Genomic DNA, 25,526 nt, shown 5'->3' with positions numbered 1-25,526 from the left:
TATCTTACTCTGGAACAAATCCATAGCCTCTTGCTTTCTGTGGAAACAAAAGAGACTCTTTTCCAAAGCAACATATCCTTACATCCAAATTTTGAAGTCAAAGTATCTTTAAAATATACGTACTGGTTTAACTCAGCTTCCTTTACAATCAAACACCTCTCTGTAGTTAAGAATCCCAAAGACAACACAATCCAGACTCTCTGTGTAATAGTCATCTCTACGTGGCTTATTTTTTATATTAATTTTACTGTCTCTTTAAAGACTTTATTTTTTAAAACCATGTATTTGTTTCTATACCGTATATATCACCTTTTTTTGTCTCTTTCAAGCCTACGTATATTTTACACACATTGTAAACTATTACATCTGAATCTGTCTTATTGTGAATCTATTGCTTTAAGCTGCAGCAGCTGTGGCTGCTGGCTCCGCACACTTCAGCTTCCCAACTTGGCGTGGTACTTTACCGCCAGCTCTGGGAGCTATCGTGGGTCTATGCTTTTATCCAAGCAGCGTGTAGCCCAGAAACCTCTTTTTTTGTTTTGTACTAGCAAAGGCTAAATCCACAATGTAGCTTAATGTGCCACTTGCAGAGGCCTCATTCCTGCCATACTGCAGGTCGAGCGCGCACGCCAGCAACCCGCCAGTAGCTCAAACCGGCAGCTGCCGCTCATTTGAGAGAGACAATTAGGAAGCTGTTTTTAGCTCCGTTTTAGAATCTTTTTTCTCAGGTTTTAGGTGGAAACTCTTGCCACCACGTTGGACGCCATTTGTTGCTAAAGTTTTCCTGCCTGGCCCACAGTCTGGACAAATCTCTCTCACCCGCCAGTCCCAAGCCGCTCAAACCCGATCAAGTAAACACAGAGACTTATATTGGTTACAAACTGTATGGCCGTGGCAGGCTTCTTGCTAACTGTTCTTACAGCTTAAATTAATCCATTTCTATTAATCTATACCTTGCCACGTGGCTTGTGGCTTACCGGTACTTTACATCTTCCTTATCCTGATGGCGGCTGGCAGTGTCTCCCTCACCAGCTTCCTGTTCTCTCAATTTTCCTCTCTGTTAGTCCCGCCTATACTTCCTGCCTGGCCACTGCCAATCAGTGATTTATTCATTGACCAATCAGCAACACATTTGACATACAGACCATCCCACAGCAAGTTTTCTGATAATCATCTTTCAGGATTCAGGAACATCAGATTTGGTAGCAAGGATGCCATTTAGTACACATGCTAGACACTCACCATTGATAGCAAAGTTGGTGATCATTTCGTGCTCTCCCAAATGTCTTGATAGACTAATCTATTCTCCATTAATTATATCCATTTGCTGAGAATATACTTCTGTTCCAACTGAAAGCATCAAAATTATCAATAATTGTTCACTGCATGATGTAGCTTAATAGTATCAATTTACAGTCAAATAATTGAGGATTAGAAAAGAAATATTGGAGCCTTAATTTTCTGATTTTGTTCTTACAGTTATTAACCAATACCAGAACATATCTGTTCATTTCTATATAGAGACCAAAAATAATCAAAATCAAATGAGTCAAAGTTCTCATTCGAAGTATGCACTTATATTCCTAGCCATCCATTTTATAATCCTCCTATGTAGGTCTCCAGCCAATCAACAATGCAACAACCCCTTTCTCTGACATAATACTTTATTATTTGGAAATCTTACAAAATGTTAGGAAGTCACACTTGCTACCAAGACTTCCCAGGTCTGCCATGCCCCCATGTGCCTACCCCAGGAAAAAAAAAAGAAAGAAAAAATACACCACTTACAATTTGTGTTACCCATATACTCATTGGAGCATGGTCAAACTCTCAGTCTCCAGTCCCTAAAAAAAACTAAGTCCATCCCTATTTCCCCCCTGCACTGTTGGAGAAGATGTCATCTGTGAAGAGCTACACTTCAACATCTCTATCACAATTTTTAAGGTCTCACTTCAATGACTTCCTGTCTAGACTGTTTCTTTTTTTTTTCTTTTCTTTTCTTTTTTTTTTATTTTTTATTTTTATTTTGCAATACAATTCAGTTCTACATATCAGCCATGGATTCCCTTGTTCTCCCCTCTCCAGTCCCCCTCACCTTCCCCCCAGCCCACCCCCTATTCCCACCTCCTCCAGGGCAAAACCTCCCCCGCAGACTGAGATCAATCTGGTAGACTCAGTCCAGGTAGGTCCAGTCCCCTCCTCCCAGGCCTAGCCAAGCGATCCTGCATAGGCCCCAGGTTTCAAACAGCCAACTCATGCAATGAGCACAGGACCCGGTCCCACTGCCTGGATGCCTCCCAAACAGATCAAGCCAATCAACTGCCTCATCCATTCAGAGGGCCTGATCCAGTTGGTGACCCCTCAGCCACTGGTTCATAGTTCATGTGTTTCCATTTGTTTGGCTATTTGTCCCTGTGCTTTATCCAACCTTGGTCTCAACAATTCTCGCTCATATAAACCCTCCTCATTCTCGCTAATTGGACTCCCAGAGATCCACCCGGGGCCTAGCCATGGATCTCTGCATCCAGATCCCTCAGTAGTTGAATGGGGTTTCTAGCCACGACAATTAGGGTGTTTGGCCATCCCATCACCAGAGTAGGTCAGTTCGGGCTGTATCTCGACCATTGCCAGCAGTCTGTTGTGTGAGTATCTTTGTGGATTTCTGTGGGCCTCTCTAGCACTTTGCTTCTTCCTATTCTCACAAACCCAGATAGACTGTTTCTTTTATGGGGGTGAGCATGGGGCAAGAGGTTGTCACAGAAGTCTTCAGCGCCTTTCATTCTCAACTACGAGTCTGCAGTAGATTCCACTGTAAAAATTAGCTTCCTTGTCCATAACAGCCAGATGAAACATGGATCATGGATTTCCACAGAGTTTCAGGTGACAGCATAGACCATGGACATCAACACAGACTCAGGAGTCAGCACAGACCAAGGACACCAACATGATCTCTGGCTGCATCATGGACTACGGACATCAACATGGCTTCTGGCAGCAGCATGGACCATGCAGGTCTTTCAAGGAGGCCCAATCCAGAAAGTGAACCATTTTCCATCTTGGACATTCTGTCATAGATAAGAGGAGGAGTGATCTTACAATTGGGCAGCTCATTTAGGGGCAGGCCTGCCCAAGCTCCAGGCTGTTGTATGCTACCCTGCCAGCCAGCCCTACTGTTCTAGTTCTCTAGTTCCACCTCTCTTCCTCTCACCTCTTTTCCTTGGATATGTACTGCTCAGTTCCGTAAATACTGGATTATCCGGTCTTGAATATCTTGTTGCCCAGAGTCAGGGTGATCTTGCAGCTGGGTAGGGCTTTTGGGCTCAGAATCTGCCAAAGCTCTAGGCCTCCACACTCCTTCTTTGTCCTTGGTGCACACTGCCTGGTGACTTAACACATATGATCTTTGTGCTTGCTACCTGTGGGCATCGCTGTGGTCCCACAATCTCCCAGCAGGGGAAGTAGCAGTAAGCTGCAGCAGCTCAGTCAAGTGGTAAGAACTTGAAGCAGCTAATCACATATCCATAATCAAGAGCAGAGATTAATGAATCAAAACATTCATGCGTATTCTAAGATCAATCACTGCTTTTTGTTCATTGCAGGGTGTAGTCCTTGAGATGGTGTTGCCCAAAACCAGGGTGGGTCTTATCTCAATGAAAAAAAAAAAAGGAAATCCAAAATAGGCAAGCCCAGAGGCCAACTAAATCCTTCTTTGAGACTTCCAGGTAATTAATTATAGATTGTGTTGTAACTAACCATCACACCCTGTACAGCAGTTTTCCATTTTTGTCTTTATCAGAAACACCAACCTCATTCATATTGATGACTTTCTAATTAATTCTGCATGATATCAGATGTAGGGCTGCCTCTTCCAAAACTTCTCTTCTCTTTGGAGACACAAGATATTTTTCAAATATAGCTCTGAGCATAACATAGCATATCAATATGTTCCATGTGCTTACTGTACCAGAGCTGAATGACCTCCTTGATGTTTGAAGTCATTCATCAACTATCTAAAGATTAGTATAATTTCCATTTATTATTTCTAGACTGGATAATTCAAGAGATGATGTTTCATCACTTATCTATAAGGGTCCTGTGAATCTTTTTTCTATCTTGTCAGCCTCAGGATTCTTTGAATGATGTTTAATGTTAGTTTTATTTATTTATTTATTTATCAAAGAAAAGAAAATAGTTGTGGTATATATTATATTGCATATTGAAACTAATAAAAGTCTTTTGTAATATGGTTTCATGTACAAAATGGGTTTCTTTATGCATCTTTGTATTTATTTAGTTAGGTTGTACTAGATTTCTTTTTTTTTTTTTTTTTTTGGTTTTTCGAGACAGGGTTTCTCTGTGTAGCTTTGTGCCTTTCCTGGATCTCGCTCTGTAGACCAGGCTGGCCTCAAACTCACAAAGATTCACCTGCCTCTGCCTCCAGAGTGCTGGGATTAAAGGAACGCACCACCACTGCCCGGCTAAATTGTACTATATTTCTAAAAGCTTAATGTATGTTACTTATCATATTATTTCCTTGCTACAATTTTGCTTGGTGTAATATATTTCTGATTTTCCTTATATCACTTGATAAACCCTCAAAAATCATTTTAAAATAATTTTTTGCTTGTTTTTTATTGTTTTTGGTAAATTCATATTTTGATGAGAGTCGCTCTTCCCCCAACTATTCTAAGAATCTCTCTACCCATCCTAACTTTGTAGTCACTTAAAATAAAAACATCACATGCCAAGTGTGCTATCCCTATCTTCTCATCTGTGTGGTTATCCAATGGAGCATGAACCATCTACCCAGGGTTACACCCTTAAACAGAACTGATTCTCCCTCTCCCACCAGCAGTGGGGCTTTCTGTCCATTATTTGTCCGCTTGAGCTTCTGACGTTATTGTGCATGGTGTCACAAACGCTGTGAGTTCATCTGAATAACTACCCTGTTGCGTCTGGGAAAAAAAAAAATGATGTCTTTTAGTCAACCGTCTCTGGTTCACAGAATCCACACCCTCTACTGCAATGATCTCTCATCTTAGGAAGAAGAGAGTGTGATATAGATGTCATATTTCTGCCATCATTTTTTCCCCACCATAACCACTGTGGATCACCAAATCAATGAAGGATCTGAACATAAGACCTGATACCCTAAGTATGGTAGAGCAGAAAGTAGAGAATCTGCTTGGCCTTGTTGGTATAGGACAGAAGCTTATAAACAGAAACTAGTAGCATAAACATTAAGAAAATTAGTAGATGAGACCCTGAAAAAACTAAAAAGCTGTGTAAACAAAGGACATCCTCATTCAAGACAGGAGGAAGCCTACAGAATGGGGTAAAATCTTTGCCACACACGTATTTGACAGTGAAGTAGCATGTAGAAGATACAAAGAATTAAAAAGGTAAACATAAAAACAATATATATATATATATATGGAAATAGATTCTTCTTTCTTACATCACATCCCAGCCACAATTTCCCCTCCCTTCACTCCTCCAAGCTCCCCAAAAACTTGCCTCTGTCTGCCTTCAGAAAAGAGCAGGCAAAGATGTACTACAAAGTTATTAGAAACATTGAAAATTGCTCAACAGATTTATTCTCTCAGCTCCATCCTTAGTCATTAGAAAAGTGCAGTAGTATAAAAGGACAAAGGTCAATATGAAACAAGAAGGATTAAATGGGATGGAGGATATAAGGATAGAGTATGGAATTTGGGGAGGAGTAACTAATAACAAAGGCCAGGTGAAAAAGACAGACCGAACATTACTACTCTAGATATCTCTTAACACACACACACACACACACACACACACACACACACACACACACACACACACACACACACATATACACCTAAAAATAGTGGATGAGGAGTTACCCTAAAATGGGGCAACAGTGCCCTTGTTAGACAGGCCAGGAGTGCATTACTTTTTTTGTGGTTGTTGTCAAGTGAATTCCCCTAGACACCAAAATGTATAGGTTATTGCCAATACCCTTGTTTGTCCTCCAGACCTTGATAGTAAAACCCTATTACTCAAGGCACCACTTAGACAGAATTGAGATACCAAGCCAGCACTGCCTTGAAAGCTTCACTGCTACAAAAAAGCTTTCACAGCACTAGAGGATTCTCTACATAATACTAGAGGAGAAAAGATAAAGTCATCTTACCCAACTCTGAACTCCTAGAGTTCCAACAAAGAGCAGTTTGGTAAGGCCTTTCCACTGGTACAATATTGTCATGAATAGTATAGGAGTAACCAATAATTTTCTGATTGCATTTAAGGAATACTCCACTAGATGGCACCCATTTCTGATACCATTATCAAGCAGAACCTCTGTAAGACAGACAGGTCATAGGCCCTAGGGGAAGATCCACAACCATTCTGCCAAATGGATATAGTAGTAACTTGCCTCCTAATGAACTGTATTCATGGATTATTGCACCTCTCAGCTTTTATCAGAGAAGCTTCTTATTGTAAGAGGTAATGAATAACAATGACTCAAAGGACAGGCTTTTACTAAAGATTATTGAACATAAATGTGTTATTTGATGAATTCTTACTGTCTTTGTATACAACATTCTTACCACAATGTCAAATAAATGTATGAAATCCTGTAACTCTCAAACTCATTATGAATTACTAGTGGTTTCACAGAAAAAAAAAAAAACCCTTTCTCTTTTCCAAGAGTTTATTTTTTAGTGACCATTATTAAAAGTGTGTGTGTGTATATATATATATATATATATATATATATATATATATGTGTGTGTGTGTGTGTGTGTATTCATATGAATAAGAACTCCATTTAAAAATATATTATGCTAAAATACTTATGAATGAAAAAACAATAAAAGTCTGTCATAAATAGTCAAATCATCAAAATCTTACAGCTTAAACCAGTTTGTTTTTTTTTTTCAAAACTAATGATGACTTGTTCAACGTTCATGACCATCTCTAGGTGTTTGCAATGAATAGCTTCCTATTAATTTGTAAATATACAGCTATTGCATGCACTCCATTGTGAGTCTGCACGATTGTTTCTTTGTTGATTCTAAATCCAGAAATGGGCACCAGTCGGCTGAACTATTGTTGTTGCCAGCTGCAGCTGCACATTCTCAGAAATAGTGAGGAAAAGATTGAAAACTACACTCGAAGAGGTCCTTATCAAGGTATGGATATTGTCTTGCATTTCTAAGGATCCCTGACAAACCACCTGCACCTGGATTCTCAAGAGGCATACTTGATTTTGGATGACAATAGTGTTGTTGTGAAATTTCTTTATCATGGGTACATAGAATATTTTAGCGGCTTGTTTTTTTTTTGTTGTTGTTGTTGATATTATTTCTATCTTTACTTGTCTTTGAAGATAGCAAAGAAAATCAGTTATGGCTTTTTTCACAAGGCTTTGGTCCTAAATTTAATACCTGTATGTGTGCATACCTGTGTTTATAATAAAGTTCCACACTAAGAGCCTAATTTTTTTTTAAATGAAAATGAGTGAAACACAGAAATTCCTAAGCATGTTGATTAGGAAATAGAAAAAAAACACATTTGTATTTGTATTTTGTGATTTTTTTTTTAAATTAGCATGTAAAGGAACAGTTTTTCTTATCACATTTCAACACCTCCTCTTGTTTGATCCTGGCTTCTGCCTCTCCCTGTTCTGTCTTCCACATTGCGCCTTTCAACTCCAGTGTTACCATTTCCACTTTGCTGTCATGTGTCTAGGGCCCTCCCAACTTCATTCCTGTAAAAGCTACTTCCTCTCCTCAGGCCATACCTGAGTCACTCCAATAAAATATACTTATAGAAGAGTATAATGATATGTATGTATGCAATATAAGAATAGAATATTAGAATCTATGATTAAGATATTAGAGAAAAAACAATATTTGTGTTTCTGAGACTGTTGCTTCACTTAATATACATTTCAGTTGTATCCATTTTCATGCAAAATGCATAATTTCATTTTTCTTTGTGGTTCAATAAAATTCCATTTATTTCCATGCACCACAGTTTCATTTTCCAGCTAAAGGCTAGTCTGATTCAATTTCTGTATATTCAAGTATTTCTGTCGTAGATGAAAGAGTTATTTGGATGTATATCCAGGAGTGACATAACTATATAATATTAAGTTTTGTTTTAGCTTTTTGAGAAAACTTTTTATTGATTTTCACAGAGGCTATGCCAGTCTGTTTACCCCCATACAGTACAAAAGTGTTCCTCTCTCACTGAATTGTCAGGGTTCATTGTCAATTGTTTTCTGGAAAATAGATCCTTTGGACTAGTGTGAGATGAAATTGCCAACTATTTTAATTTGCGTTTCCCTAGTAATTCAGAATACTGAGCACTTTAAAAAAATATTCATAGGCTATTTTTTTCTTCTTTTGAGAAGTGTTGTTCAAGTCATTGGCCTGTAATTTTATTGACAATTTGGGATTTCTTTTCATTTTAAAATATGTTTTAAATTGAAATAGAATTGTATTATTATCTCCCACCCTTTCTTTCTGACATTCCCTCCCAGGACATTCCCTCAAACCACACCATTTACACATTGATAGTCTCTTTTTTGTATCTTTTTCTTTGTCTTTTATTTTATATTAGTATATAGTTTTTTTGTACTTTTTTTTTTCTTAATTTAAGCCAAAGGAACTATGGAGAGAAAGCATAAGGGAAGCAAACCTTGGGTTTATTTAGTAGTGCCAGATGTGTTAGGTATAATTAAGGTTATCATTTCTGTTTTTATTTCTGTGGACCATTCAGCCAGTGAATACACAAAAAGTGATTAAATTGCATAAGACACTCCCAAAGCCTGAAATTTAATATGCATCAATAATCTTCCAGTGAAAACTGTTACTTTAATCAAAGTATTTCCTAGGGAGAGTTTTAATGCTATTTGTTATTCAATTGGTTTTCTTTTATTGAAAATATATTTTTTTCATACAATACATTCTGATTTCTGTTTCCCCTTCTCAACTCTTCCCAGTTCCTCCCTACCTCCTTTGCCATCCTGAGTCACACCCTATCTGGCTCCCATTAGAAAACATAAAGGCCCTGCCTTTTCTTTGTAATGTGAGTTCTAGGACAGCCAAGGCTGTTACACAGAGAAACACTGTCTCAAAAAATGAAAGAAAGAAAGAAAGAAAGAAAGAAAGAAAGAGAAAGAAAGAGAAAGAAAGAAAGAAAGAAAGAAAGAAGGAAAGAAAGAAAGAAAGAAAGAAAGAAAGAAAGAAAGAAAGAAAGAAAGAAAGAAAGAAAGAAAGAAAGAAAGAAAGAAAAGAAAGAAAACAAGCATCTAGGACATTGGTTCTCAGCCTTCTGGTTCTCAGCCTTCCTAACACTGTGACCCTCTAATGTAGTTCCGCATGTTGTGGAGATCCCCAACTGTAAATAGTTTTTGTTGCTACTTCGTAACTGTTTTTTCCTGCTGTTAAGGGTTTTTCGAGACAGGGTTTCTCTGTGTAGCTTTGCTTCTTTCCTGGAACTCACTTGGTAGCCCAGGCTGGCCTCGAACTCACAGAGATCCGCCAGCCTCTGCCTCCCGAGTGCTGGGATTAAAGGCGTGCGCCACCACTGCCCGGCCCTTGGGGACTACCTCTAAGAGTGGTTTGTTTCCCTAGTGAGACTCACTTGGAGAAAAATTTTCATTTGCAAATGGTTATCAGTTGGAACTAGTTTCTGACTTAGATATAGGGTGTATGTGCCCCGTTTTCAGCTCTAGGATGCCATCTAGTACAGCCCTGTGCAAGTTGCTACAAGCTCTGTGAGTTCATACATGTGTTGGTCCTACTGTGTTTAGAAGTCCTTGCTTCCTTGGTGTCCTCTTCCAACCCTTATACTCTTTCTGCTGCCTCTTCCAAAGGGTCCTCTGAGCCCTGAGGTGAGGGATATGATGGAGACATTCTGTTTAGGTCTGAATGTTCCAGGTTCTCTCACTCTCTGCATATTGTCAGCCTATGGATCTCAGTATTTGTTCCCATCTCCTGAGGGAGGAAGCTTCTCTGATGGTGGCCTCCTGAGGGAGGAAGCTTCTCTGATGGTGGCCTCCTGAGGGAGGAAGCTTCTCTGATGGTGGCTGAGCAAGAGACTGATTCATGAGTATAGTAAAATGTTATTAGGAGATATATTGCTAAGTTCCTTTAGTATAACAATAATATTTGGTTGCTCCTTAGGTCCCTGGCCTATGTAGTCACAGGTTCTTGGCCACGCATACAGTGTCAGGTATGGGTTCCATTTCATGCAGTGGGGCTTACACAAAATCAAATCTGGATGGTTACTCTCACAATATTCACAGCACTATTTAATCAGCTTAACTTGCAGACAGGTCACCATTGTAAATCAAAGGGGTTTTGGCTCACTTGGTGCTGACTTTTCTCTTTTGGTAGACTACAGAGTACTTTCCTGTACGGAAGACACTAACTGTAGCTAGAGTTTTCCTGCCTGGCCCACAGTCAGGACAAATCTCTCTCACCCGCCAGTCCCACAGCCACTCAGACCCAACCAAGTAAACACAGAGACTTATATTGCTTACAAACTGTATGGCCGTACCAGGCTTTTTGCTAACTGCTCTTATATCTTAAGTTAATCTATTTCTATAAATCTGTACCTTGCCACGTGGCTCGTGGCTTACCGGCATCTTCACATGCTGTTTGTCATGGCGGTGGCTGGCAGTGTCTCTGACCCAGCTTTCAACTTCCCAGAATTCTTCTCCTCCTTGTCCCGCCTATACTTCCTCCTGGTTACTGGCCAATCAGTGTTTTTTTTACTAACCAACCAGAGCAACACATTTGCCATACATAACATCCCACAGCAACTAACATTTACTGGTGTGGGCTCTATGGGGGCACCAGCTGGGCTTCTCCATGTTCAGTGAGTTGTGTAGGTGTTGTCTTCATCAGTGGGTCCTTGCCATTATGGAGACAACTGAGAGTCTTGACAACAGCATGTGTTGTTTGGAGGTTCCTATGGGACTCCTTTTGCAGACATCTCAATCAAATGTATTCCACGCCTGACGCCGGTAGTTTCATTTGGTGACAAGAGATGTCCACTTAGGGTCCAATATCCCCCATTATTTGATGTTTTCCTTTAGACTTTTAAGTGTATATATTTTAGGAAGCTGCTACTGTATTAGGTTTTCGTGCTATCCCTCAAATGGAGCATTATTTTAGCCATTTCGCCTGTAACCTTTCCCTGCCCTCCGACTTCCCTCCCTGTCTCCACTTTGTACTTTCCAGCCCACCGTATCCCATCCATCCACAACTGTCTATTTTAGTCCCCTTTCCTAGGGAAATCTATCTGTCCTCCCCTGCTCTATAACCTCTGTGGGGCTATGGGTTGTAGCTTAGATATCACTGACTTACAACTACTATCCACATATAAGGGAATAATACCCTATGTGCCTTCCTGTGTCTGGGTTATCTCACTCAGGATGATTTTTTTCTGATTCCATGGATTTACCTGTAAATTTTATTATTTAAATTTTGTAATGTCTGAGTAAATGTGTAAATGTACCACATTTTCATTATCCTTTTTTTTTTTTTGGAGGAACATCTAGTCATCAATCCTATTCCATTGATTAGCAGTCTGGTTTTTGTTTCAACACCATGCTTTTTGTTATTAATATAGCTCTATGGAACACTCTTAAATCAGAGCTGTTGATGCCTACAGCATTTCTTTTCTGTTATTTGGGAGTGTTTTTGCTATTTTGGATTTTTCTGTGTTTTCATAGGAAACTGAAAATTGTCCTAATTTCTGCATATAATTGTGTTAACATTTTGATGGGGATTGCATTGAACATGTAGATTGATTTTAGTAGGTTTGTCCCCTTTAATATATTAGTACTACCTATCCATGTACACGGAAATGTGGGAGTTTTTCAGTTCTTTATATATTCTAGAAATGACTCCTTGTCTGAAATAGAGCTGACAAAAACCTCTTGCTCTCCATTTACCTTGCTTGTACCACCATTGGCTGTGTGGAACTTTGAAATGCTATGTAATGGTGTTTGGCTATTCTTGAAGCTATATACTATGCTGCTAATGTTCTATTCAGAAGATTTTGTATTACAAGTATCTAGAAGTATTTAGTTCAGCATCTCAGGTTTTGAATTATCCTCTTTGTTCTACTTTAAAATGTGCTGACTGAGAAATAATGGTCTAATTCCACTCTTCTACAGGTGGGTATGCATTTTTCTAGCACTGTTTGTGACTGGCTATGATGCAGTGCTGAGTCCGTCAATCAAATGACACATTTTAGTTTTTATTTTCTTCTAAATATGAGACATTTGTTCTCTGTGATTTTATTTGCTGATCTTTAATTTGTTCATCCTGATGCATCATATACTTGTAGTAAGACATTTCTTTCCACTGCTTTCATTGAGCAGTTAGAAATAATGCTCTGAACTGTGAATTGTTTCTGTTACATTTTAAGGTAAACAGTAACAATACTGAAAGTATTTATATGATGGATTTCATGACTTCTGTATATTGGTATTTTGGCCTGACTTGAAAGGATAGCCCAATTTATGCACTTATAATTTGATAAAATCAGAACATAGTCAAACTCACTTTCCAACACGATAAGATCTAGCATCACTTTTCTGAGTAGTTCAGCATCATTAACAGCTTGGGCTGTTTCTTCTGCATCTGATCAAGGAGCTGTTCCAGTTTTCCCCAGTGTTGATGGATAGAAATAATTTTTTCCTCTCTGGTGTCACACCTATTGGGATATCTAGTTTCAGGACATGGATGAAGAGAAGGGGGTTCTGGAACAATGTACTGAAGAACTTTTAAGTCAAGAAACGTTTGGACATACCAGTGTGGATTGCTCTTCAGGTAGCATGTTCCATTTTTGCAGTATAAAAAGCCACATGGAAAGCACAAAGAAAACAGGCATTAACCCAGTAGAGGAGTCTAAAGTGGAAGAGATATCAGAGCACTCTGTCACAACGAGCATATTGCCACCTCGAGCCTCAATAAATCTCTAGTTAATCTGAGGGTTAAGGTTATATATTTTAAAAAATAAAACCCAAAACTCCACAATTTGAGCTTGTGTACAAATTACAATGGGAGAGACTGCTGTGGGATGGTCTGTATGTGCTCTGATTGGTCAATAAATAAAACACTGATTGGCCAGTGGCCAGGCAGGAAGTATAGGCGGGACTAACAGAGAGGAGAATTGAGAGAACAGGAAGGAGGGGAGAGACACTGCCAGCTTCCGCCATGACAAGCAGCATGTAAAGATGCTGGTAAGGCCGGGCGGTGGTGGCGCACACCTTTAATCCCAGCACTCGGGAGGCAGAGCCAGGCGGATCTCTGTGAGTTCGAGGCCAGCCTGGTCTCCAAAGCGAGTTCCAGGAAAGGTGCAAAGCTACACAGAGAAACCCTGTCTCGAAAAACCAAAAAAAAAAAAAAAAAAAAAAAGATGCCGGTAAGCCATGAGCCATGTGGCAAGGTATAGATTTATAGAAATGGATTAATTTAAGATATAAGAACAGTTAGCAAGAAGCCTGCTACGGCCATACAGTTTGTAAGCAATATAAGTCTCTGTGTTTACTTGGTTGGGTCTGAGCGGCTGTGGGACTGGTGGGTGACAGAGATTTGTCCTGACTGTGGGCCAGGCAGGAAAACTCTAGCTACAAGAGACTATATCATTATCACAGTAAATGTAGTTGAATTGAAAGTCCTTTTTTAAAAAAATCATCCTTATAGCTCAAGTAGGTAGTAAGCTGGATTTCATTTGGGATTTACACTGAGTTTGTGTGTTTCTAGCTTATTATATAAAGTAGCTCTACTGTAATGAGTATTTTTCTTGTATATTATTAAATACCAAATATATGTGGAAAAAAGATCTCGTGTCACTTAGAATACAGGCCTTTGGGAATGTCTATCGGGAATAGTTTGATTAGTTTAATTGAGGTTTAAAGACATGACCATTGTAGATGGCATCATTTCTTGGAATGGGATCATAGACCATATAAAAAGGGGAAAGTATGGTGAGCATTGCTTCTTAACTGTGGATATAGTGTGATTTTTAAGGTTTTATATAAAACCTTAACTTCTGCATATTTCATAGGCTTATTGATGTTTCCAGAACAATTCCAAATTCCACCAAAAGAAAAATCAAAGACTCTTCTCACATAAACTTCCACCAATGTCTTATTCTGTAATTTGTTTGCTCAAATATGTTTTACAATGTCTAATACTGCATACTCACGAATACCCACATATATCCAAATTTTTTCTGCTCATGTGACCCTGTGGCTTTCATAGAAAACTAAGCATTTCTTTTTAATAACTGCTAGTTTTTACCTCTAGCCAGAAGTTATTTGATATTGTTAGCTACTGAGATAAGAAGGGCTTGTGTTCCCTAAGAGAATAGCTCATGATAACTTGATCATCCTCTGGTGGAAGGTCATAGACATAAATATATTTGGTCAGCACAAATTGGTCTAGATTGAGGAAAAAAGTGAAAAACAATAAAAACAAAATAACAGTAAAGTTGGTTGGTAGGAGAAAGAAGTGTGGATCTAGGAGGAGTGGGGGGAAACAGAGTGAATAAGATCAAAACATACAGATTTCTCAAAGATCTAAAATAAACAAATTAATTAATTAATTAACTAAAGCCCACATACCTCTCCATTGTTTTTCCCTTTTGCTAAGATAAATCACCATATTGGAGTCAACTTCAAGGACAAAGGATTTCTTTGGACTTATAATTCAATGTAATAATTTATACGTTTAGAGACCTTACAGCAACAGATTGAGGAATCTGATGCATCCACAGTCAAAAAGCACAGATAAATGAATGTTTGTGCTCCTACCACTTATTCATTTTTATGCACATCAGCATCCCATTCCAGGGAAGTATACTGCCCACAATGAGTACATCTTCCCACTGTAAGTCCCTCCTCTGAGGCACACACGTGGCCAAATCCCTCCCCTGATTTTCTCCACCTGCCAGGTTCTACCCACAGAACACTCTAATTGCCCTGACAGACCCAGCTCCCACCCTACAGGGTAAAAATCCCAAGCTCTGGACTAGAAAACCCACCAATTCCCACTCTGTAAATCTCCACCCTGGAAAGCTCTGTTTCCAGGAACCACTACATAAACCTTGTCTTCTGCTCAGTTCTCTGGTGCTTCTCACCCAGGCAGAGACAGCCATCCTCCTGGGTTCTTAGTAAACACTACAGCTCAAATGGAAAGGATTCCTGGCAGCTGTAAGTCAAAGAATACCACAAAGTCACACTGCCCAACAAACCTTACACAAGATTTATTGGGAGGGGAAAAAAAAACAAAGGGGTGGCTGCCTCTGCTCTACTAAGAAACAGAAGCAAACTGAATAGGATAGAGGGATTATATAAAGCCTCTTGGGAAGGGGATGGAACTTTTCAGGGTGGAGATTGGTGGAATTTCATGTCCAGAGCTTGGGCTTTTAGCTCTGCAGAGTGGGACCAGTGTCCAGCAGTTAGGGCAGTTAGAGTATTCTGTGGATGGAACCTGGTAGTTAGAGGTCCTCGGGGGGGGGGGGAGGGCTAGCCATTCTTGTGGCTCAAGGGGCTTAAATTCTTCCCTCCTAATAAATCTCTTATGTGAGGTTTGTTGTGCAGTGTGAAATTTGGGTAGGCTTTGGTTCCTGACTGCCAGGATACCTTTCTCTTCAGAGCCATGACACTGATACCCACCTCAACCTAATCATAATAAAGTCCACCAGGGTTCCCTGAAGCTTGTTCCTAAGGGAGTCTAGGTCTTAGAAATTTTGCAACTGTGATTAACTCTTTTCCACCATCTCTAGGTTCTCAGAATTCTGATAAAAGGACAAGGCATCTTAAATTTATTTTCACTTAGTCAAATCTGTCAAAGCAAGTACCCCATTCCAGATGTGACACCATGCCCAATATTGAAGCATTCTGGAAACAGGGGAACATCATTGCATGTTGCAGACACAACTACAGTGGCCTTTTAGACTTAATAGACCCGCAAAAGACATTTTACTTTGTTTAAAAAGTATGTGTATATATATATATATATATATATATATATATATATATATATATATATATATATATATATATGGATTATACTCTATTTGCATTCAGAAATGAAGTTTACTATATTTTGTTGCATTTTATTTTATTTCCAATTTTTCAATTCCTAGGTTAATCTTTTCCAAGAGAAAGTAGCTTTATATATAAAAAAGTAAAAATGACATTTACCACATACATTACAATTATTTTCCTCATTTGTTTACTAATCCTCCATGCAGGTAAATGGAGAAGGTAGGGGGTAACTGTGAGTCTGGGATCTTCAGATCCAGGATTCCGATAAATACAGATCTCTAGTCCCCAGGTCCTGTACCTGTGAGTATATACACTGCCTTTACAGCTGTCTCCAGTGCTGACTCCTGTGCCTTGTTATGAGTGTGCTTCTATTTAAAGGATAAATATTACTCTTTAAGATCACCTATGTCTTTATCAATTTTATGCCACAAAACTTATGACACATTTTGTTTTTCACTGTGACTCTCTATAATGCTGATTCCTAATATAATGACAAAAAGTAACTTATCCAAATACAGGCAAATATGTCTATTTGGTTTAAAGATGTTTTCCAGAATTGCTAGATCTAAACCCAATCCCCCAGTCAAGAGCACTGAGAGATAAGATCACAGTTCAAGTGATTAGGCTGGGGAGGCTCAGCCCAATGGGGATTAACTGCACTATCACAGGAACTGCTACTTCAAGAATCATTTTTCACATGAGCAAGTTTGGTTCTCAGCATTCCTGCACTGAATGCACTCCCATTTGTCTTTCCTCCTTTCATTTTTCTTCACCCCTTTTTATAAGTGAGGTAACACACAGGTGTTTGCTAGCTGGTGACTCCTGGATCTCGGAATCCCAAGCATTCAGAGCTATAAGAATCAAATTTTCGGCTATTTAGAAATTATCCAATCTGTGATATTATCTCATAGATGAACAAAAGACAAAAGAAATCACTCCCTTTATCTCGTCTTCACTCCATTCTTCTTTACTACATGCCAACCATTTGTACCTCAAGGATGGTTTATGCTTGATTCCAGCCTTTTTTCTATTTTTTTCCTTTGGATTAAATCCCAAACCTAATGGAGCTTTTAGAAAATGAAAACACACTAAGTTGAATACCATTTGAAAAAAACATTGGCCTAAATAATTATAAACAAATAATCAATAGCTTTTCTCCAGATTCCCTGCCTTTACATTATGTGTGTGACTTAGCCAAATATTTTGTAATCATTTTGGCCATTCAACTGAATGAAAGAGCTCTAATTTGCTGTCAACTATGATTACTGGTATGAATTTTATGGTTGTTGATATTGATTGTCAAATTGATAATCTCTAGATGGGCCTAGGAAACGTAACTTTAGGTATGTCTATGCTGGAGTTTCTAGATTGCATTGCGATGTGAAGACCCTCCCCAACTGTTGACAGCAGAACTCCAATGAGCTGGTTCCCAGACCGAATTAAAGGTTAAGAGGAGTAGAGTTCTAGAACGCATCTAAGTCTTCTCCCTGACTGCAGATGCAATGGGACCAGCTGCCTCCTCTTCCCTGCTGTAAGGGACTCTATCACCAAGTTTACAACCAAATAAGCACTTCCTCCATTAAGCTGATTTTATCTGGAATTTCCTCACATTAATAAAAAAATAACCAATAAAACAAATGTTTATATGTTTGCCCAAAGAGGAAAATGTTTTGGATAAAGTTGATGGTATACATGAGCTTGTAAATGTAACTGTAAGTTGTGACTAGAATCTGAGCTATCCCCTGAATTCTCACATATTAAAGGACTAGTTTTTAAATGGCAGGTTTTGGGGAGTGGTTGGATCATGAGCTCTCTCTATGCTAAAGTATCATAGGATTTAAAAGATGATGACCTTCTGGATACAGGGTATAGTCAAAGGAAGTAGGTCAACGTGTACTTATCCTAGAAGGTATTCCTTGAACTTGGGTCTGCTTTGACTCCTTCCTGGCTGCTGTTAAGCAAACAGCTTTTTACTACAGAATACCTGTGCCATATGTTTTATGCCTTGCCAGCTAACAATACCAGACATATGGGTCATGGACTGAAACTTTTGAAATTATGAGACCAAATGAATATTTCCCCTCTAATTCGTTGACATTGTGCATTGTGTTATAGCATCAAAAGCTAACATAATATTTGTGAGACAGGTTTTTATTCTATAAAAGGCACTTTCACAAAAGTAGGTCATAGCTTTAAGGAAACACTTTTTTTTTGTTTTACATAATGTGTACTGGCAGGATAAATGAAACTGTTCATCTTTTCCTAAAAATTATAAGAATAAACACATAACCCTTTACATAAGACAAAGTAATATGTATCTTTAGTTCAATAGGTAGCAAACACTTAATCAGGAAACAAAATAACCTTCTAATAGGTGTCAATGGGGAAAAAAGGAAACAAAGAAAAAAACAGATCCAGTTGAGTGATTTCTTATTGAACCAGTTTGGTTTTTATGTCAAACTTACTTAGAAAATCACTCTCTTTAGGAAGTTAGTAAGCAGCTCGAGAATGCTACTTAATTATCCCATTAGTGCTTGTGTACATAGTGTCTAAGTCAGCCAAAAGATGGAACAGTGCTAGAGTTTGTTTCCATGTACGAACACTTCCTGTGCCCAATTACATGGTGAAATTAAGGTAATGCACACTTGTCTATTATTTACAACCTTTTTCATTGCTACATTGCTGTTTACAATTTGGGAGTTTGACACCTTGACTGGACTTGACTCTTAGGTACTAAGATATAATAACCTCTCCCAACAGTGTTTAATAAAATAAGTTGAAAGAATTCAGATGGATTTTTATACACCTATTTTAATGGCAAGAGTATTTAAATTTTAGTGTGAATACAATAGTTGTGATTTTTTCTGGTTTTCAGATGAGCCTCCGGTTGCCATTTCCTAATGAAAAGCCATTTCCTAGTTTCAGTTTTTTTTTTTCAGATATACTCACAGGTTTTACTATGAACAGCTGCTGAAGCTTTAGATTCCTTACTTGCTTATATATAAATTTTAATTTTCTTTGAAACTTAAGCATAGATTGTGGAAATATCTTGAAGACCATTAAAAACACAACGAGTGTCCTCATTACCTTGATCCTCCGTGAAATCGTTGGCAGAGTATGGCCAATTGTCAACCAGCTACAGAAGATAACTATTAGTTTGCTTTTTACATAGAAAACAAATACATTAATTTTATTTAATATATATTTATGATCTGGACTGCATACATTTTCTGCTTGCCCCTGAATCCTATACATTGAAATTCTATCTCCTAATGTAATAGAATTAAGAGGAGCAGGCTTTGGTAGCTTTGGTATGTAATGTGTTCATTGTGCTTACAGATCCTTTACAGAAGGGTCACCACAAAGTTTTCTGTATCTCCCTACCACGTGCTAGTAATAAGGGATCAACAGCGGTAAGGAAATATAATAAAGATATAATTAACTTCCATGATCTTATGCCAGCTACTTCCTTCTTCAGTGGAGCTGTGAATTTTAGGTGATTATTTCTTGTCCATTTTAAAAAGATATTTTTTAAAGATGCATTGTATTTAAATGTAGGAGTGAGAATAAAAGAATTGCCCAGCAGAAAGAAGACATGTGGTGCCCTGTTCCTGGGTCACCAGACTGCAGAACTACAGAAACAGATTCTGTACTATAGAAGCTTCCAGGTATATAATACTTTTGCACAGCAGTGAAATTCTACTATAACTAAAAGCTTTTTCTGAGCCTGTGAGTTCTGTGCACCCAGCCAAATGCCAGCAATCTGAATGTGAGAGAGTTGCAGACTTACTTAGACTGGTAGTTTTTTTGTTTTTTCTTTCTTTTTTTTTGTTTGACTTCTCCAGTAACAGTCAATGTGCTTAAAAGATCTGCATTTCTTGAACAGCATTATTCTACCTCATTTTCTTAATGCTACCCTATAGGTTTGTCAGTATCCCTTTTATCGACTCCTTCAGCTTAAATTAAATCTAAGCAAACATATATTGTTCTCTGGAAACATTATTAAGTCATAAAGCAAACTTCCATGAACAGATAAAAGATACTTTTGAAGTTATTATTAAAGTTTTATTGTGAGAGAGACCTTGCAATCTTGTAAGGGAACTACTTATTTAAACAGAACTAACTCCTAGGTAGGAGGAAAATGAAGGAAATCAAACTAAGTTGTCTTCTCTCATCAATCCAGGTCAAGTGCCTACCTACAGGTGTTCTTAAAAGGTCTCTTTCTGACTCATGATGGCTGTCTTTCTCTAACAGTTCTTCCTTCCCGTGAATTTACTCAGGAAACAGGATCTTCTGCTATAGAAGCAGAGAAACCTGTAAATTAAATAGCAAACCCTGTTACTTCTCAATACTTTTCTCCCACCTGACATCCATGTTTCTTGAGAGTTGTGGCAACCACTGAAAGAAGAATCTATGGTTCTGATACTTCCCATTGCCACCACCATTCCTCTCAGGAACCAAAATGGCCTGTGCAAAATCCAATTGCTAGATAGTGGAAGTGTGGCTATTTCATATACAAGAGGTTATTTCCCTTCAGGTGATCTCACACGGAAGGAGCACACTTGTGTTCATTTTCCTGTGTCTCAGTTGTGAAGGAGACTTGTGGACCAAGGCAACTGAACCTTAAATTACAAAAATTGATTGCTCCATGGGACCTGCCTTCTCAAATGACTGGCAAGAGAAATTGGCTTCTAGAAGTCCCTTTAACTTCTAAGAACTATGACATAGGTATTCACAGTCTGATCAGACTTAGTTTCTGCTCTTCCACTCTATTCCTCACTTGTTAATACATGGGAGACCTTAGTCCACATGGTGGCCACTTACTCTAGGTCTCAAATAATTTATTAGAAATAAGCTAGAAAATAAATAAATAAATAAATAAATAAATAAATAAATAAATGAAAACTCTGCCATGAATTCTACTCATGCCATGTTTGAATCTCTTTTCCTAATTGAGAAAGACTACAAGCATGCAGAGCAAAAGAAGATGTGAAACCACTATACACTCACCTGAGTTAAGGCAACTGGAAACACAGCATATAAAACTATTCAGGTTTGAGTGCAAAGTGCACCTGATAGGCAGCAATCGACCAAAGAAAGGTTTCAATCTAAGTTAAACTTAGGGAAATAATAAATTTATGAGGTTTACTAATAAGACCATATGTGACTCAAAGGGAGCTTTGTGCTTTATTCGTAGAAGGGGCCCTAGGCAACTCCAAGTAGCCAAATATTGAAGTTTCCCACTACAGTTAATTGTTTACTTAATATATAACCCTAGAGAGAAGAGAGGCTACATAAAATCCATGACTCACCAGGCATCATGGTGCATGCCTTTAATCTCAGCACTCAGGAGTCAGAGGCAGGTGGGTCTCTGGCAGTCGGAGGCCATCCTGGTCTACAAAGCAAATCCCAGGACAGCGAGGGATGTTATACAGAGAAACCCTGTCTCAAAAACAAAAAAACAAACAAACAAAAATTAATGACTTTCTTCTCCATTCCATGACAGAATATTAATTGGCTTGATCTCACGAGAATCTCTTAGAGGTCATCACAGATGTTCTGCATTAAGAAAGCAATGATCATGTCTATGGAGGGAAAAGTTATACTACATGTTCTGATTATCAAATATATGGATTTTTATTTGAATTTTTATGCCTTCTGTTGTCATAATAACTATAATTTTGTGTCAAAATGTCCTGATAAATAGGTTCCTCTTTTTACTGCTTTTTGAAATACCAAATGTGTCTCAGTGAGATCAGAATGTGAATACCTACGTCATAGCTCCTAGAAGATGATTTAATTATGGTCCAGACTGTAATTCTGACTTCATGTTCATTATTTATAGAACTGTAGGAAGCTTTACCACAATACTATCCATCCAGAACAATGTCAGAATACAGAAACCTCTCATTGCTCTTACACATCATTACACTTAAAAAAAAATGTACATGCAGTGAAAGTGTGTATGATTGTAAATTTAATGTATACAAAAGATTTCATTTCATTTGCATTTACCAATGTATTGCAGGTATTATATTAGATATCAGACTTCCTTATATTTATGTAATTACTACATCTAAATCATTATTTCTTTGATGGAGTCACAAGAGAGTTGTAAAGGATATGTATTGACTTCTGAACAGCACACAAATCTTATTTGAGGTTTCCAAGTAAATAATTACTTAGTTTCTTCAAAAGGTGTAACAAAGGGTTTATTGAGAACTTTATTTTAATATGTAAATAATCAAAAATTGTCTATACCCTAGCAAGCTATCAGCCTGACAATAAAGTCCAAACACACCACATAGATGCTCAGAATTTGAAGAGCAGTCATCAAAACCATTTATGAAAAGTACTAACTCAAGTCACACATCCCAGAATGAGGCTCAGCATTTAACACATCAGTTTCTCTGTCAGAACTGTAGAATCTTCCTGTAAAGAATTTCTGTCACTTGCCAGTAGAATAAAAGCAAAATAAAATAAAAATCAAATGAAGTTAAAATAAATTAAATTAAACTGAAATAGAGAATAACAGTTTCCATCAGAATGGTAAAACATTCCAGCCTACATCCAGACATCAGAGCAAGGAGTGGAAACTCTCCCAGAAACCAGAGCACAAGACCACAAGCAGCACACTGTAAAGTGTTTTACAGTGATGACCAACAGCACTATGCAACTCAATACGCCTTGGAGCGTTGCTGGATGAGATCACAAGACAAGAATTTAAATTCTGACGGATTCATAGACGGCGGCCAGTGGTTACATTCTCTTTACACACAGGATGGTTTACAATAAAGTTCATGAAGCAGAAAAATGGCCGAACACGTTTGTCTCTAGGTGACTTAGAGAGGGGAAAAAAAGAAACTAATTCAAAACGCTTTGCTTATGACAGGTTTGAGACTTGTTTCAGAAACAATAACCTCTGTTCCTTTTTTTCTTTTATGGTTCTTCTCTGAGACACATTCTTAATGGAAACCTAGATAGTCAAGGAGGGAAGATAAAGAGGAAGTGATCCAAGAACCCCAGCGAGCCAGCCTCAGCCTGCACTGTGTGAGGGGGAAGTGGCCTCTGACAGCTGTGATCACTGTGTGAGAGGGAAGTGGCCTCTGACAGCTGTCCATCACTGTGTGAGGAGGGAGGTGACCTATGACAGTTGTCCATCATTGTGTGAGGAGGGAGGTGGCCACTGACCATTGTCATCCCTCCACTGATGCCTTCTTCTGAAGGAATTTGCAAAGCAAGAATTCTTCATGTAGAAACACAAAAAAATTAAACTTCTATTTTTTGAGTTTTGCACGTTGTTCATTCACTGAAAATATATCAGCCTTACTAATGCAGAGGAGACATTCTCCATCACACTGTAGAAACTAACGGCTTATTCAAGAAGAGACTAGAATTGCCAGTTCCATATTCCATGCCATTAAGCAAGGCAATGAAAATTCAACTGTACAGTTTATCCAGTGAAAAGAGGGTAGTGGTCATATTTATACTTTCCAAAATTACTCTAGTAATTATCAGTTCCTTGCAGTGTTTATATTACAAAATTGTTTTTCATAAACCACATGCTCACAATAGTTCTCCTTCATGGCTCTCTAGTTACTGTGTAAAGATTTTTTTTTTTTAAATCTAGAAAAACATCAACCTGAAAATTTCTTCATGTTGATATATTTAGTTTTTATTTAATTGAGGCAGTTACTGAAGAAAACAGTCTATTTATAACATAAAACTCTCTTTGTAAAAACATTTTTTATGTTTAAATTCATGCTAAATACATATAAATCTAAAACAAGGAACAAATTTTACCTACATATATTTGAAAGGATAGCGCATAGAGTTTTGATTTCTTTATCCCTGTTTAATGCTGTTTCTTAAATTGCCTAAAAATGCTGGCTGCTGAGAGTGGCCTGGCTAACACTGTCATTTAGAAGAGCATTGAAATGTGCCCTCAGCTATGAAAGTCACAGGTTCTTGCTTCTCCTGCTACTCCTGCAATCGGGAGTTTGTAATGGAAATGACAACACACCATTAAGTATAGCACTAGCTTGCAGGCATCGATATAAATATCATTACAGATTAAAGACCTCTGCAAGAATTCAGGCAAGTAGGATTAGCAAATAAACCATTAGAGCTGGAGATTGAATTCTGATAGGCCCAACAAAGCAGAATGTCTGCTAGAGTCTCAGTTTTGTTTATTTCCCAGAATGGCAATGGTTCTTCTTAGTTTGCAAAGTGCCTCGTACGTGAATCCAGTGGCTGCACAGTGCAGCCAAGGGTTGTGGAAGGATACCTGAGGTTATGAGGGAAGTAAGCAATGAAAAAAGAGGCTTTTGTCAATGTATTGGAGTTGTGGCACAGGTCATTTACAGAGACTGAAATTTCAGAGCCATTAAGTGTTGTAACAGGATCCTGGACAATGTAAGGTGGATTCTTTTTTTCTGCATTTCATGGCCTTGGGCGATCCCTTTATCAATCCCAAAGGATTTAAAGTCTCCTATGGCAGTAATTGTTAAAAGCTCAACACTATTATTTGGCTAAACATTTACCACTAATACACACTTGATGCACACAAACACAGTTATGTGCAGTCCTTGGAATGTTCACACCCTCCTATGTAAAATTTAGTGTGATCTAAGTCAGAGACATTGCCTTTATGAGGCTATTTTGTCCTGAGGACAACATTTCCTGAATGGGGGAAAGCACCCCTATAATATGGTTTTAAATGTCTCCCAAAGATCCCTCTGTCCCAGGTACCATCGTGGATCTATTAGGATTGAAGAACTTGTAAGAAATAGGAAGCAGTGGGGAGTCTTCATTTAACATGACCTCACAGAGCACAGAGGATGCATGACCTTCCTATTTCTGTCTTTCTCCTTCAGGTCACAAGGTGACTGATTTTGTTTCATCACATGTCTCTGCTCTGATGTTCTGCCAGACACAGTATCATCAGACACTGTGATCTAGAAGGTCTCAGATTGGAGAATAACAGGTAAGTTTCTGGTATAAATGAGCTACCTAGTTCATAGTATTTTGTTATAAAAGAAAGGCAATATAGTATGTGGTCTGTGTGTGAAGGTTTGCACTTACAAATGTGTGTGTGTGTTCCTTCTAACAAAGTATGTTTCCTACTCTGCCCAGCTTACTCAGACAATGACTTTATTTCTCTTGGGTTATGATTCATATAAGCCAGAACATTTTCATATTATTGACATATAAAGATTTAAACTGCATCTGTGTCCATCTTGACTTTTACATGTATTTACTTCATGGGGGGATATATTAACATAACTTTTCCTACTGTGGTTTCATGTGCTTAACTTCTACCCACTACTGAGCCATGCTGCAACACAATCACTCTACGAGCATGACAAATCTCTATACAGAGAAAATATTACTTGTGTGAATTTAATGTTTGTCTTGTTCTGATGTCTAAAGTTCCTATACAGGATATCTGTAAAGGAGAGTT

At 38.2% G+C, this 25,526-nt stretch overlaps 1 long non-coding RNA gene across 1 annotated transcript; it reads left to right on the top strand.

Annotated features, from left to right (window-relative positions):
- The first annotated feature begins 7,097 nt into the window (after positions 1-7,097).
- LOC128097773 (uncharacterized) lies at positions 7,098-25,054 on the top strand. The gene is made up of 2 exons (XR_008213984.1): positions 7,098-7,172; positions 24,940-25,054. It is a non-coding gene; the product is annotated as an uncharacterized LOC128097773 (long non-coding RNA).
- Positions 25,055-25,526: the final 472 nt, after the last annotated feature.

The sequence above is a fragment of the Peromyscus californicus genome, unplaced genomic scaffold, assembly GCF_007827085.1.
Source record: "Peromyscus californicus insignis strain IS unplaced genomic scaffold, ASM782708v3 Scaffold_5__1_contigs__length_169319896, whole genome shotgun sequence".
NCBI lineage: Eukaryota > Metazoa > Chordata > Mammalia > Rodentia > Cricetidae > Peromyscus > Peromyscus californicus.
The sequence above is the reverse complement of the archived record's forward strand: the minus strand, read 5'-3'. Positions and strand labels throughout refer to the sequence as shown.